Source organism: Onychomys torridus, unplaced genomic scaffold (assembly GCF_903995425.1).
Source record: "Onychomys torridus unplaced genomic scaffold, mOncTor1.1, whole genome shotgun sequence".
In the NCBI taxonomy this organism is placed as follows: Eukaryota; Metazoa; Chordata; class Mammalia; order Rodentia; family Cricetidae; genus Onychomys; species Onychomys torridus.
The window spans coordinates 1-13,957 of record NW_023411535.1 but is presented as its reverse complement, the minus strand read 5'-3'; positions in this window follow the sequence as shown (position 1 = coordinate 13,957).

Genomic DNA, 13,957 nt, shown 5'->3' with positions numbered 1-13,957 from the left:
TAAAATACTGGCAAACAGACTCCAAGAACACATCAAAACAATTATCCACCATGGTCAAGTAGGCTTCATCCCAGTAATGCAAGTGTGGTTCAACATACAAAAGTCTGTCAATGTAATATACCATATAAACAATCTCAAAGAAAAAAAACTCATTTCTTTTTTATCCTTTTTATTATTATTATTATGTGTTTTAATTTTATACATCAGCCATGGGTTCCCCTGTCCTCCCCGTCCCACACCCACCCCTACATTACCCCCAGCCCCTCCCCTCCATTCCCATGTCCTCCAGGACCAAGACATCCATGGGGATTCATTTAAACATGGTGGATTCAGTAAAGGCAGGTCCTGTCCCCTCCTTCCAGGCTGAGCATGTGTCCCTGTGTAAGCACAAGGTTCCAAAGAGCCAGCTCAGGCTGGAGAGATGGCTCAGTGGTTAAGAGCACCAACTGCTCTTCCAGAGGTCCTGAGTTCAATGCCCAGCAACCACATGGTGGCTCACCTCATTTCTTTTTAAAATACAGTAAAAATGTTTCCTGATTTTCTACAGGAGATTAAGAAAGGTTTTATCTTCAAATAATCTTACATGGTAATTTTTTAATTTAGTATTGAAAAACATAATTAAATTATTTTTCCCATTTGTGTTCCAAAAATATATGTCTAAGTTAAAATAAATAAGATGTATGAAGGAGAATACTTTTTGAAGATAAATATACTAAAATTAATCTTCACTAAAGATTAAAGGAAATTAGAATAAGTCTGATTTGAAATTCTTAGTATCTAGACAGACATTTGGCATTTCTTCAGTAGCAAATTAAAACACGATCAAAAAAGAAGACAAAAATAGATTGAACTGAATGTCTAATATGGACATATAGAACTGGTTTCTAAAAAGAATGGACTCAGTTGAAAGCATTTCTCTTTTTTCTTGGTTACTTAGTTCTGCATTAAGGAATTATAGAATTAGCCCTGCTCATTACTAACTGACAGCCACATACTCTCGAGGCTCCAGCCCCACCAAAGTGAGGAGGACTGGATACCTGGGTGGGGGTGGGTGGTGAAGGGCAAAGAAGCCAACCCTGTCCACTCCCCTGGTGAACACAGTGTCTTGGTGAGGCCTACAATCAGCAGGCTCTAGCCCTACTAATCGCCCTGTTAATGATAACAAACTAGTCCATACTGAAAACGTAAATACTCACTTTGATAGAGTAGGTTGAGATAAAAATAAATAAATTCAAGCTGTGAACTAGCTCCAGATGTGCAAGTTCAATCAAACCACCAGCACTGTGGAGAAGCCAGGCAACCTGACTCCTCCTATAGTAATGGCCTGTAGTGAATGTGAACTAGATGAAACATTACCAAAAGATCTTAGAATTTTAAGCTCAAAGACCTCACATAGCAAATAAATTCTTAACAGAACTCAAGAGAACCCACTTAGAAAAGGAATTCAATCTGTAATATGAAAGAGGAATCCAATAAAGAGATAGAAATACTAAAGAAAAACCAAACTACTAGAGATGAGAAAGTAAAAAACATAAAAAGCCAAATACAAAAACTCTATGTAAAGGCCTACCAACCTGTAAACTTGACAAAGTGTAAGTGGAAGTGCATTTTCAAAAAAGGACAAAGATAAACAAAAACACATTTGAACTGGATTTTCAAGATATCTGAGACACCATGAAAAGATCAAATGTAACAGACATGGATGTAAAAGAAGGTGATGAATTCCTTTCCAAAAGATAGAAAACATTTTTTCCTAACTTAGACAAAGAACATTTTCTACAGATATATAAAGTATTTAGAACACTAGAGAAGAACAATAAATAAACCTTCCCCTCACTATGTTACTATCAACTCACCAAATATTCAGAACAAATATATAAATGTAAATAGACAGATATATAGATATAGATAGATAGCATAAGAAAAAAGAGTACCTATTGCACACAGAAAGCCAGGCTCATCAGAGTAACAGCAGGTTTCTCAACAGATACTGTAAAAGTCAATCTAGGCTACTCTGCCCACCAAAGCTATCAACGCCAACTGACAGAGAAAGGAAAACTTACCACGATAAAAACAGGCTTTAATGTGTTCATGGTCATTAAGCTAGCTCTACAAATATAGTTAAGAAATTCTTCAGAAGAATGAGAGAAAGTCAAACACATCCTTGGGACAGAGAGGAGAATGAAGCCCTCCAGTAATGTTTAGACAAGAGAAAAATAAGAAAATATGAAAGGCCAAGCCATCAACAATGACAGGACATAACACACACCTTTCGGTAACTCCAAATAATATGGGTCTTAATCTCTCACCCCAAAGACACAGACCAGCAGCATGGGTTCAAAGGCAGGACTCATCTATTTGTTGTTTCCAAGAAACTCACCTCATAATAACAGAAAGGAATGATTTTAAACGGGTAAAACCACAAACGAATTCCAAACAAATGGAACCAGAAAACAAGTAGGAGTTGGTTTTCATCCTTGACAAAACAAACTTTCAACCACAACTAGGTAGAAGAGACCAAGGTCACTCTTTCCAGGTTAAGGGAGCAATGTCTTAGAGGATGTTATGATTTTAAACACAAACTCATAGAACATTGTGCTCTAATTTCAAAAAACAAATACTACTTGCAGAAAAAGTTACAGATTAACCCTAATGAAATAAAAGAGGCAAATTTTTAATACAAGAGTGTCATCAACTAGCGAACATCTGAGTTAAGTAACATCATGGATCAAATAGACATAACTGATATAGGACATTCCACGCAACACTACAGAATTCATATTCTTCTCAGCAGTTCCTGAACATTCTCTAAAACAGAATATATACTGCAGGATAAAGGGAGTATTAGCAAACAGGAAAAATGAAATAACTCCAGGTGTCCTATATGATCACAATGGAATAAAACCACAAATCAGAAGGGTGAGAAACTCCAGATTATTCACAACAACATGGAAACTAAATAACGCACTATTGAATGATACATGGGTAACTGAAGACACCAACAAGTGGAATAAGAACGTTCTAGAATGAACAAAAGGAAAAAAACCTAATCCTCTGGGAGACAGCAAAAGTAGTTGTGAGAGCAAGTTTATACCTATAAGTGCCTATGTTCCTGGATATTCTCTCAAATCTGGGTTTAGGGAGAAAGCCTATTGTGGCAGAAAATAAAGCTTATTAAATTTGACTCAGAATATTTGGTTTGGTGGTCAATTTTCTTGGCGTTCTGATATTTCTTCATTCCTGATTTGTCTGTATCTTTTGTCATCTGCCTGGATTAGGCTGTTATAGTCTCTCATCCTCTTTAATCATTGGAAAATGTGGCACCATGAGGAGCTCTAGAGGATTTCTTTCCTGAAAGCCATGTTTTACTTCTACTGTTAAAAATCCATGCAGTTTCCTGATGTTTATCTTCATCAATCACCCCTACTAACACTGTTACTTCCATCATGCTCTGTTGCTTTAAAGAAATCAGAAGCTCAAAGTGGCTTGGGAGAAGTCTGCGCTTCCAGGTCAATGAACTGTGTGTTCTGGCTACACACAGAAACACTGCCCCCACACGACCAATCACACTGGAATCAAAATTTCCACACCAGAAAAATTTAAATCATGGCCACAGAGAGCAAATTCTTTCCCCAACATGCCAATAGGGGTGATAGTGATTGAGTGGTTTTCTTTCAATTTCCTTTTGTAACACCTGGTGCCTACATCCATGTCTGGGCTATGGAGAAAACTGCCTCCTTGTATATCCTATCACACGTTGTCCATTTCACAGAGGAAGTGGCCCAATGTAGTCATCTTGTCATGAAGTAGTTGGCTGGGTAGACTGGGGAAATGGTGACACCTCTGGGGCTCTGCGTTGTTCTCTGCTGTTGGCTGATCTGGCATTCAGCACCAACTGGAACCAGGTCAGTCTTGATGAATAGATATCTAAGTTTTTGATTTCACAGATAACCTCTATTCATCTACCATGGCTGCTTTGATCATGGGCCTATGAGGCAATACCAAGGATGGCTTGGCAAAGTGACTGACTGTCCATCTATTGGTTCTTCCTATCTACTTGATCATTGACTTCCTTCTCTACTAAAGACACCTTTTGTGGACATTTACAGGGGAAACATGTTTTTCACATTCTTTTGCAGATCTGTCCAAATACTTCTTCCCCAAATGTCTTTCTGATATTTCTTTATTTCTTTTTTAGTTTTATTTTTTCTTCTCTCATAAAATTCCATCTGAACATAGTCTCCCGTCCATCTACTCCACATATATGCACAACTCCTCTGTTTCCCTTCAGAAAAGCACAGGTCTCCAGGGGATATCAAATAAAAAAAAAAGATAACAAAAATTCAATAATAGTAGGCACACACCCTCTTATCAGGACTGGAGGAGCCAACCCAGAAGGAAGACAAGGTTCCAAGTTCAGACAAATAGGTCAGAGACTCCCATACTCTTGCTGATATGACTCCCACAAACCCCTGAGCTAAAGAAGCACAGCATGTACACAGAGGACTTAGTACAGACCCATGCGTGCTCTGTGATTGCCACTTCAGTCTCTGAGAACCCCCAAGGACCCTGTTTTGTTGAGTCTGTGTGCTCCTTTTATCTGATATCTTTGATCCACCCTACAATCCTGCCTTCTCTTACTTGAGATTCCCTGAGCTCTATGTAATGTTTGGCTGTGGACCTCAGTACGTGCTCTCCTCAGATGCTGGAGGAAGTCTAAATGATATTGACTAGGCTAGGCTCCAATGTATGAGTAAAATAGAATTTCATTAGGGATCATTTCACTGAATTTTGTGTGTGTGTAGGAGTACGGACCCTGCACACACATTCACAGCAGAGCAGAACTTGATAGACTAAAATAGGATTCTTCAATCAGAAAAACCACTGGAATCCACGAACTGATTTTAAAATTTTTATTCTTTTGATATTTTATTTGGGTAGGTATGGTCTACAGAGGTGGATGTGTGCATGGAGAAAAGAGGAGGACTGAACAGTGGTCCTCTGTAAGGGCAACAATTGCTTTTGCAACTGATCATTTCCTCAGTCCCTCACACTGGTTTTCAGAAAAAAAGTCTTCATTGTCCTCTACTTCTCTTGTAAGCAAACATTCATTTTTGTTTGGTCCTTTGCTGAGCCCTTGGTCAAATTTTGTTCTCAGTCCAATCCAGACAGACTTTCTTTGGAGAACCTTGGGATGTCCATGGAGCAAGCAACTAAATTGAGTCCTGGTTTCCAACTCAATGGAAAAATTATCAAGCCATAGAGTATACCAGAGTCCAGATTCTCTGACCCTAAGCTGCCATTCAACACATTAACAGTGTATTAAAGGCTGAACCACCATCTATCTTTCCCTAGTTTCACTGAAAATGCTCCACAAATCCAATAGTCAACTCAGGTGTCATTGGTAACAACACTGACTGCTGCTTCTAGGAGACAAGTGTAGGTCACAACTGACCAGGATCTAGGATCGCTTCATGTGTTTCAGCCTGTGCAGTAGACAGGGAGGCATATGCTTCAGCTGCGGGTATGAGCCCTCCATTTATTCTAGCCTGAGTTCTCAGAGACTTCAGAAGCATGAAGCTGTAATGAAATTCAGTGTCTGGGTTTTCAGCTGCCCTGAGCTGTGGAGGTCAGACAGGAAGAGAATGTGGACAGCATTCTCCATAGAGAGGTCCCTGAGGAGGACATCCTCATACATGACCTTCAAATGCTCCAGATCATACTTGTCAGCAGCTACCAGCACAGCATCTGCCATGCTGTCCAGGTCTGGTGCCTTTCCAGTGTAAATGAAGTCCATCATTTTCGTAATGACTTGTGGCTCTAGGTCATGTAGCTCAATGAGGCTACTTTTACTCTCCTTCATGTCATATTGAAACATGGCTCTGAAAACTGGAGAGCAAGCTGCTAAGATGGCCTTGTGAGCCCGGAATTCATGGCCAGCTACTTCCAGGCAGCAGTCTCTTAATTTGGAATTCCCCCACAACTCTCATAGCATATATGCCAATGTGCAGCTTGGAACCTGGATCCCTGCCATTGTGTTCTAGTCAGAGATGCTGAAGGAGACCTGGACCACACTCACCTTGCAGAGAAGGATGAAACCATCATCTGGGTAAGTGAAGAAGCATGGGACAACAGGAAATTTCAAAGGATGGACTTTTGGAATCCCCAGTCATAGCATGGCAAGAGCCTAAAGCCCTTCTGGCTCCCCCAACTTGGATTTTCTTTCCTTCAGCATTTAAGATTTTGCCCAAATTTGACTCTTTTCTTTTTTTGTACATCACAAAGGTTTTATATTAAAAATGTTCTAAAACAAACTTGGTAAGAAAAACTCAACTTTTCTTGGGTCTAGAAAAACTTCTATAATAACTAAGTATGGCTTTCTTTGTGAGTCATTTAGCAGGCTAATTTACAACTATTTCAAAGAAGTTATAAAGCAACCTAGATCAAAGTGAGATTCCAGAACCAAATGTTCATAGTCCAAACTTAATATGAGACTCTCTGCCAGGCAGATCTGAGTCTTTCAGGGACTGGCTGCTAATGAAAACTGCTGCAAAGTCAGTGACTGAGCAAAGTTTTTGTGTTTTTTTTTTAAATCATAAAACAATTACTTTAAAGTTGATCTGAAATAATTTTAAACATCTGATCAATAAGTTTACATAAATGTGGGAGCACACTGCACTTTACAAAAAAATTAAGCTAAGCATTTAAATACACAACTTTGGTATAGATTTCTTGTTAAGTTACTTTTTTAACGTATACATAATTTACGGCATTTTACATAACTTGCTGAAACAAAAATTGTGGCCAAATAAACTCTCACAACAGTGTAGAATATGACCATGACAGACTGTGGAAGAACAGGATGGAGAGTGATAGACCAGGTGTTTCCCCTGAATCCTTCTTCTAGCTTTTTCCTTTTATTATCTCCGGGGAAGGTGCGGCATTTTTACAGGTAGAGAAGGAACTCAGAGATACATCACTCAGAGCTACTGTAATAAAAACAGCTTGGTACTGGCATAAAAACTAACATGTGGACCAATGGAATCAAATTGAAGACGCTGACATTAACCTGCACACACATGAACATATAATTTTTGACAAAGAAGCCAAAAATGTACAATGGAAAAAAGAAATCATTTTCAACAAATAGTCCTGGCATAACTGGATGTCAATGTGTAGAAGGCTGCAAATAGATCCATATCTGTCACCATGCACAAAACTTAAGTCCAAGTGGATCAAAGACCTCAACATAAATCCAGTTATTCTGAACCTGATAGAAGAGAAAATAGGAAGTAATCTTGAATGCACTGGCACCAGAGATCACTTTCTAAATATAACACCAGTAGCACAGACACTGAGAGAAACAATCAATCAATGGGACCTGTTGAAACTGAGAAGCTTTTGTAGAGCAAAGGCCATGGTCAACAAGACAAAGCAACAGCCTACAGAATGGGAAAAGGTCTTCACCAACCCCACATCTGACAGAGGGCTGATAATCAGAATATATAAAGAACTCAAGAAATTAGACATCAAAATGCCCAAAAGTCCAATTAAGAAATGGGCTATAGAACTAAACAGAGAATTCTCCACAGAGGAAGTTCAAATGGCTGAAAGACATTTAAGGTATTGTTCAACATCCCTAATTATCCAGGAAATGCAAATCAAAATGACTCTGAGATACCACCTTACACCTGTCAGAGTGGCTAAGATCAAAAACACAGGAGACAGCTTATGCTGGAGAGGATGTGGAACAAGGGGAACTCTCCTCTACTGCTGGTGGGAATGCAAGCTTGTACAGCCCCTTTGGAAATCAATATGGCGCTTCCTTAGAAAATTGGGAATCCGTCTCCCCCAAGACCCAGCTGTAGCACTCTTGTGCATATACCCAAGGAATGCTCAATCATACCACAATGGCATTTGCTCAGCTATTATTATTATTATTATTATTATTATTATTATTATTATCCCTGATGAGTCAGAGTTAACTTTGTTATTTATTTAGTTATAAGATATAATCAAGAATATGAAGCATCCTTTATACATAACTCACATCTGATCCCATATGACTCTGCCAGGCCCTCTAGCACAAGGTAATGATGACATTGATAAACTATTGGTAGGAAATGTGCTGGAGGCCTCAGAATTTCATAAAAACATCATGTCAATAGCAAACATTAAAAAAAATTTATTTTTCCTATAACCTGGCAACAAGCCAAGGAAATTGTAAGGAAATATACTACTTGTTCTTTTTACAGTCAGACTTAGGTACCAGCAGGATGTAACTGAAAGAGCACTCAGAGGAATGAAATCTGGCACACGGATGTATTCCACTCTTCAGACTGTTGAAAATTGAAATATGTATACCACACCATTGATATCTATTCAGGATTTCAGTGGGCAACTGCTCTGTGTTCTGAAAAAGCTGATCTGGTAAATATGAATGTGCTAGAATTTATGGTCATGATGAGCATAGCTGCACAAATTAAAAAGCCAGTGCTCCAGCATATGTCTCTGGTAAAACAAAACATATTTTGCTTATTACAATATAAAGCACATTATGGGTATACCACATAATTCTACAGGCTAAGCAATCATGGAAACTTCAAAGCAAACTCAAAAGGATATGCTAAATAAATAAAAAGGAGTAACAAAAAAACACAGAATAAGACTGCACAATGCTCCATTAACTTTGAATTTTCTCAGGGCTAATGAGAAAGAAACAACAGCTGTTGAGTGACATTGGATAATAAAAAAAAATTTAGAAAATTAGGTGATATATATATATATATATTACAGAAGGAAGAGTTTATTTGGGCTTATGGTTCCAGTGGGAGAGAGTCTACGGCCATTCCACCTTGAAGGTGCCCTATCTCGTCTGATCTCAGAAGCTAAGCAGGGTCAGGCCTGGTTAGTACTTGGATGGGAGCCTATATAATTTATGAATGTGCAGACATCAGAATGGAAACCAGGGTTTGTGTTACATTGGGGATGAGGTTTTGCTTTTGTTTCTACAGGAGGAGAAAAGCTGTGGATACCATCAAAATTGATAAAGGTTCAATTTGAACAAGAGAGACCTCTTAATTAGAAGAGGTTATAGTTCATTAACCAGCATGACCCTCCAATTTAAAATAACTTACACCACTAACAAGTCTCTTTTCATTTAATCAGATATAACTTACCAAAAGGGAACCTCCCCAAAGTTAGGTTTGGGATAGGTTTTTGTTTTTAACTTTCAGGTGAATGAAGGCTAAGGAATCTGAAGGACACTGGACAAATGGACATATTCATTACAGGAAAAATCCATCAAAATGAAATTTCAATTCTGAACATTTATGCCCTAAATACAAGGAAACCCACATACAGAAAAGAATCATTACTAAAGCTTAAATCTCACATGAACCCTACACACTGGTAGTGGGAGACATCAACTTCCCACTCTCACTAATGTATAGATTGGCCAGACAGAAACTTAACAGAGAAATAAGAGAGCTAACAGACATTATGACTCAAAAGGACTTAATAGACACCTACTGGACATTCTACCTGAACACAAGAGAGTATGTCTTCTCCTCTGCATCTCCTGAAACCTTCTCTAACACTGACCACATACTCAATCACAAAGCAAATCTCAATAGATATAAAAAAAAGAATGGAATAACATCCTGTATTTTATTAGACCACCATGGCTTAAAGTTAGAATTCAACAACAAAACAAATTACCAAAAGCCTACAAAATCGTGAAAACTGAATATTGCTCAACTGAATCACCACTGGATCAAGGAGGAAACAAGAATGAAACTAAAGACTGCTTAGAATTCAATGAAAATGAATACACAATATACCCAAAGTTATGGTACACCACAAAAGCAATACTAAGAGGAAAGTTCATATATCTAAATGCCTATATGAAAAAATTGGAGAAATCTCACACTAGAGACTTAACAGCACACCTCAAATCTCTAGAAGAAAATGAAGCAAACTCACTCAGGAAGAGCAGATGCCAAGAAATATTCAAATTGAGGGCTGAAATCAATAAAATAGAAACAAAGAGAACAGTAAAAAGAATCAATGAAACAAAGAGATGGTTCATTGAGAAAATCAAAAGAAAGACAAGCCCTTATTCAAACTAACTAAAAGACAGACAGAGTATCCAAATTAACAAAATCAGAAATAAAGAGAGACATATAACCTAACAACAAGAAAATCCAGAGGATCATCAGGTCATATGGCAAAAACCTATACTCCACTAAATTGGAAAAACTAAAAGAAATGGACATTTTCTGGATAGATCCCATATAAATCAAGACCAGATAAGCAATTTAAATAGACCTATAGCCCCTAAGCAGTCATTAAAAGTCTCTGAACCAAAAGTTAAAAAAGAAAAAAAAAAGCAAAAAAAGCCATGTTTCAGATGGTTTCAGTGCAGAATTCTACCAGAATGTCAAAGAAGAGCTAATATCAATACTCCTCAAATTGTTCCACACAATTAAAGCAGAAGGAACATTGTCAAATGCTTTCAGTGAGGCTACAGTTACCCTGATATCCAAAACACACAAAGAAGCCACAAAGAAAGAGAATTACAGACCCATCTCACTCAAGAACATTGATTCAAAAATACTCAATGAAATACTAGCAAACTGAATTCAATAACATATAAAATATCATCCATCACAATCAAGCAGGCTTCATCCAGGAGATGCAAGATCCAAATCCTGTCAATGTAATCCATCATATAAACAATCTGAAAGAAAAAAATCTCACATGATCATCTCATTAGATGCTGAAAGAGCCTATGACAAAATCCAACACCTCTTCATGATAAAGGTCCTAGAGATATCAGGAATACAAGGAATATACCTAAACATAATAAAAGCAATTTACAGCAAGCTGTCAGCCAACATCAATTAAATGGAGAGAAACTCAAAGCAATTCCACTAAAATCAGGTACAATACAATACTGTGCACTCTCCCAATAGCTAGTCAGTATAGTACTTGAAGTTCAAGATAGAGCAATAAGACAACAAAAGGAGATCAAGGCGATACAAATTGGAAAGGAAGATGGCACCATGTCCTTCAACTGAAGAATGGATAAACAAAATGAGGTATATATACACAATGGAGTACTACTCAGCAGAGACAAACAATGACATCATGAGGTTTGCTGGCAAATGGATGGAACTAGAAAAAAATTATCCTGATTTAGGTAACCCCAACTCAAAAAGACAAACATGTTATGTACTCACTCATAAGTGGATACTAGATGTAAAGCAAAAGATTACCAGACTGCAACTCACAAACTCCAGGGAGGCTTCCTAGTAAAGAGGACCCTGAGAAAGACCCAGGGATTTCCCAATGACAGAGAAATAGATGATGAGATCTATATGAGCAAACTGACGTGGGGGAGAGGGGGGTGAGAATGAGGGGAAAGAGAGCTTAGGAGAGAGGGAGGTCCCAGCTGGATCAGGAACAAAATGGGAGAATGGAGAGGAGGATACCGTGATGAAAGAAAGACCCCAGTGGAATAGGAAGAAGCAGAGTGCTAGAGAGATCTCCAGAAATCCACAAAGATACCTCCACTGTAGACTACTGGCAATGGTCAAGATAGTGCCGGAGCTGACCTGCTCTGGTGATGGGATGGCCAAACACAATGGCTGTCATGATAGAATTCTCATCGAATGACTGATGGGAGCCAATGAAGAGACCCATGGACAAGCCCCAGATGGAGCTCTGGGAGTCTAATCAGTGAGAGAGAGGTGGGATTGTATGAGCAAGAGATGTTGACACCATGGTTGGAGGAAGCACAGGGACAAAGAGTCAAACTAGTGGAAGTGTATGAACTGTGAACCAATGGTGGAGGAACCCCCACTGAACTGGACCAGACCCTCTGGATAAGTGAGACAGTTGATTAGCTTGAACTGTTTGGGAGGCCCTGAGGCAGTGGAGCCAGGACCTGTCCTTGGTACATGGGCTGACATTTTAGAGCCTGTGGCCTATGCTGATAACTTAGCTCAGCTTTGGTGTTTAGGAAGGAGGGGGACTGGATCTGCTTGGCTGGGTCTGCCAGGCTGGGCTGACTCCCCAGGGCAGACCTTGCCTTGGAGGAGGTGGGAGTGGGGAGTGCATTGGGGCAGAGGGCTGGAAGCTAGGTGGAGGGAGGACAGAGGAATCTGTGGCTGATATGTGAAATTAAGTTACTTAAAAATAAGAATACTATTAAAAAATCAGTAGCCCTCCTGTACACAAAAGATAAATAAATTGAGAATGAAATTACATCACCCTTTGCTATAGCCACTAATCATATAAAATAACTTGGGGTAACTTTAACCAAACAAGTGAAAGACCAATATGACCAGAACTTTAAGTCCTTGAAGAATGAAATTGAAGAAGATATCAGAAAATGGAACATCTCCCATGTTCATGGATAGGTAGAATCAACGTAGTAAAAATGGCAATCTGTTCAAAAGCAGTCTACAAATTCATGCAATCCTCATCAAAATACCAAGTCAATTCTTCACAGACTCCAAAATAACAATACCAAATTTGATATGGAAAAACAATAAACCTAGGATATCTAAAAAAATCCTTGAAAATAAAGTAACCTCTGGAGGCATCATGATCCCTGACCACAAGCTCCACTATAGAACTATAGTAATAAAAACAGCTTGGTATTCACATAAAAAACCCACATGTGTACTAATAGAATCAAAGTGAAGAACCTGACATTAATCCACACACCTATGAATACCTGTTTTTTGACAAAGAAGCCAAAAGTGTACAATGTAAAAGAGAAAGCATTTTCAACAAATGATGCTGGCATAACTGGATATCAACATGTTGAACATTGCAAATAGATCCATATATTTCAACACGAACAAAACTCAAATCCAAGTGGATGGAAACCTCAACGTAAAGTAAGCTACACTGAACGTGATAGAGGAGAAAGTAGGACATATTCTAGAAAGAATTGGTACAGGAGACCACTTCCTAAATATAACACCAGTAGCACAGACACTAGGACCAACAATTAATAAATGGGATCTCCTGAAACTGAGAAGCTTCTGTAAGTCAAAGCACACAGCAAATAAGACAAATGACAGCCTACAGAATGGGAAACCCCCCATCTAAAGGAGGGGGTCTCCAAAATATAAAAAGAGAACTAGGAAACAAGGAGAACCCTAAAAAGGATGTCCAGATCTCCTTGGGCAGGGGAAACAGAGGAGATCCCCTTGAGTAGACTGGGGATGAGATGGGGGCAATGGAGGATAGGGGATGTGGGAAGAGAACATGAGAGAACAGGATGGTTGAGCTAGGGGAGGGACCGAGTGAGACAAAAATGAAAGAGATACCTTGATAGAGGAAGACATTATGCGGTAGGGGAGAAACCTGTTGCTAGAGAAATTACCATGAACCCACAAGCATGACCCCCAATTGGACTGCAAGCAATAATGGTGAGGCTACCTGAACTGGCCTACCCTGGTAATCAGATTGAGGAACATACTCTAACTGTCATCATAGAGCCTTTATCCAGTAACTGATTAATGCAGATGCAGAGATCTACAACCAAGCACCAAAGCTGAGCTCCAGGAGGCCAGAGGAAGAGAGGGAAGAGCAATTATATTAACAAGGGGGATCAAGATCATGATGGGGAAATCTACAGAGACAAGTGAACCAAGATAATAGGAACTCAGGAACTTTAGACCAATAGCTGTAGAACCTGCATGGGATCAGACTAGGCCCTCTGTGTACTGAAGTCTGTTGTATAGTTGGGTATGTTAGAGGGGTTCCAGGCAATGTGATCAAAATCTATCCCTGGTGCATGAGATGGCTCTCTGGATTCCATTCACTGTGGTGGCAGAGCTTGATTCAACTGCCAGTCTAAGGCTAACTAGGTCCATAGAATAACTTTTAAGAGAGCCAGACATGCAGAGTGGAAAACCATAAAAAATGAAAGAAAAAA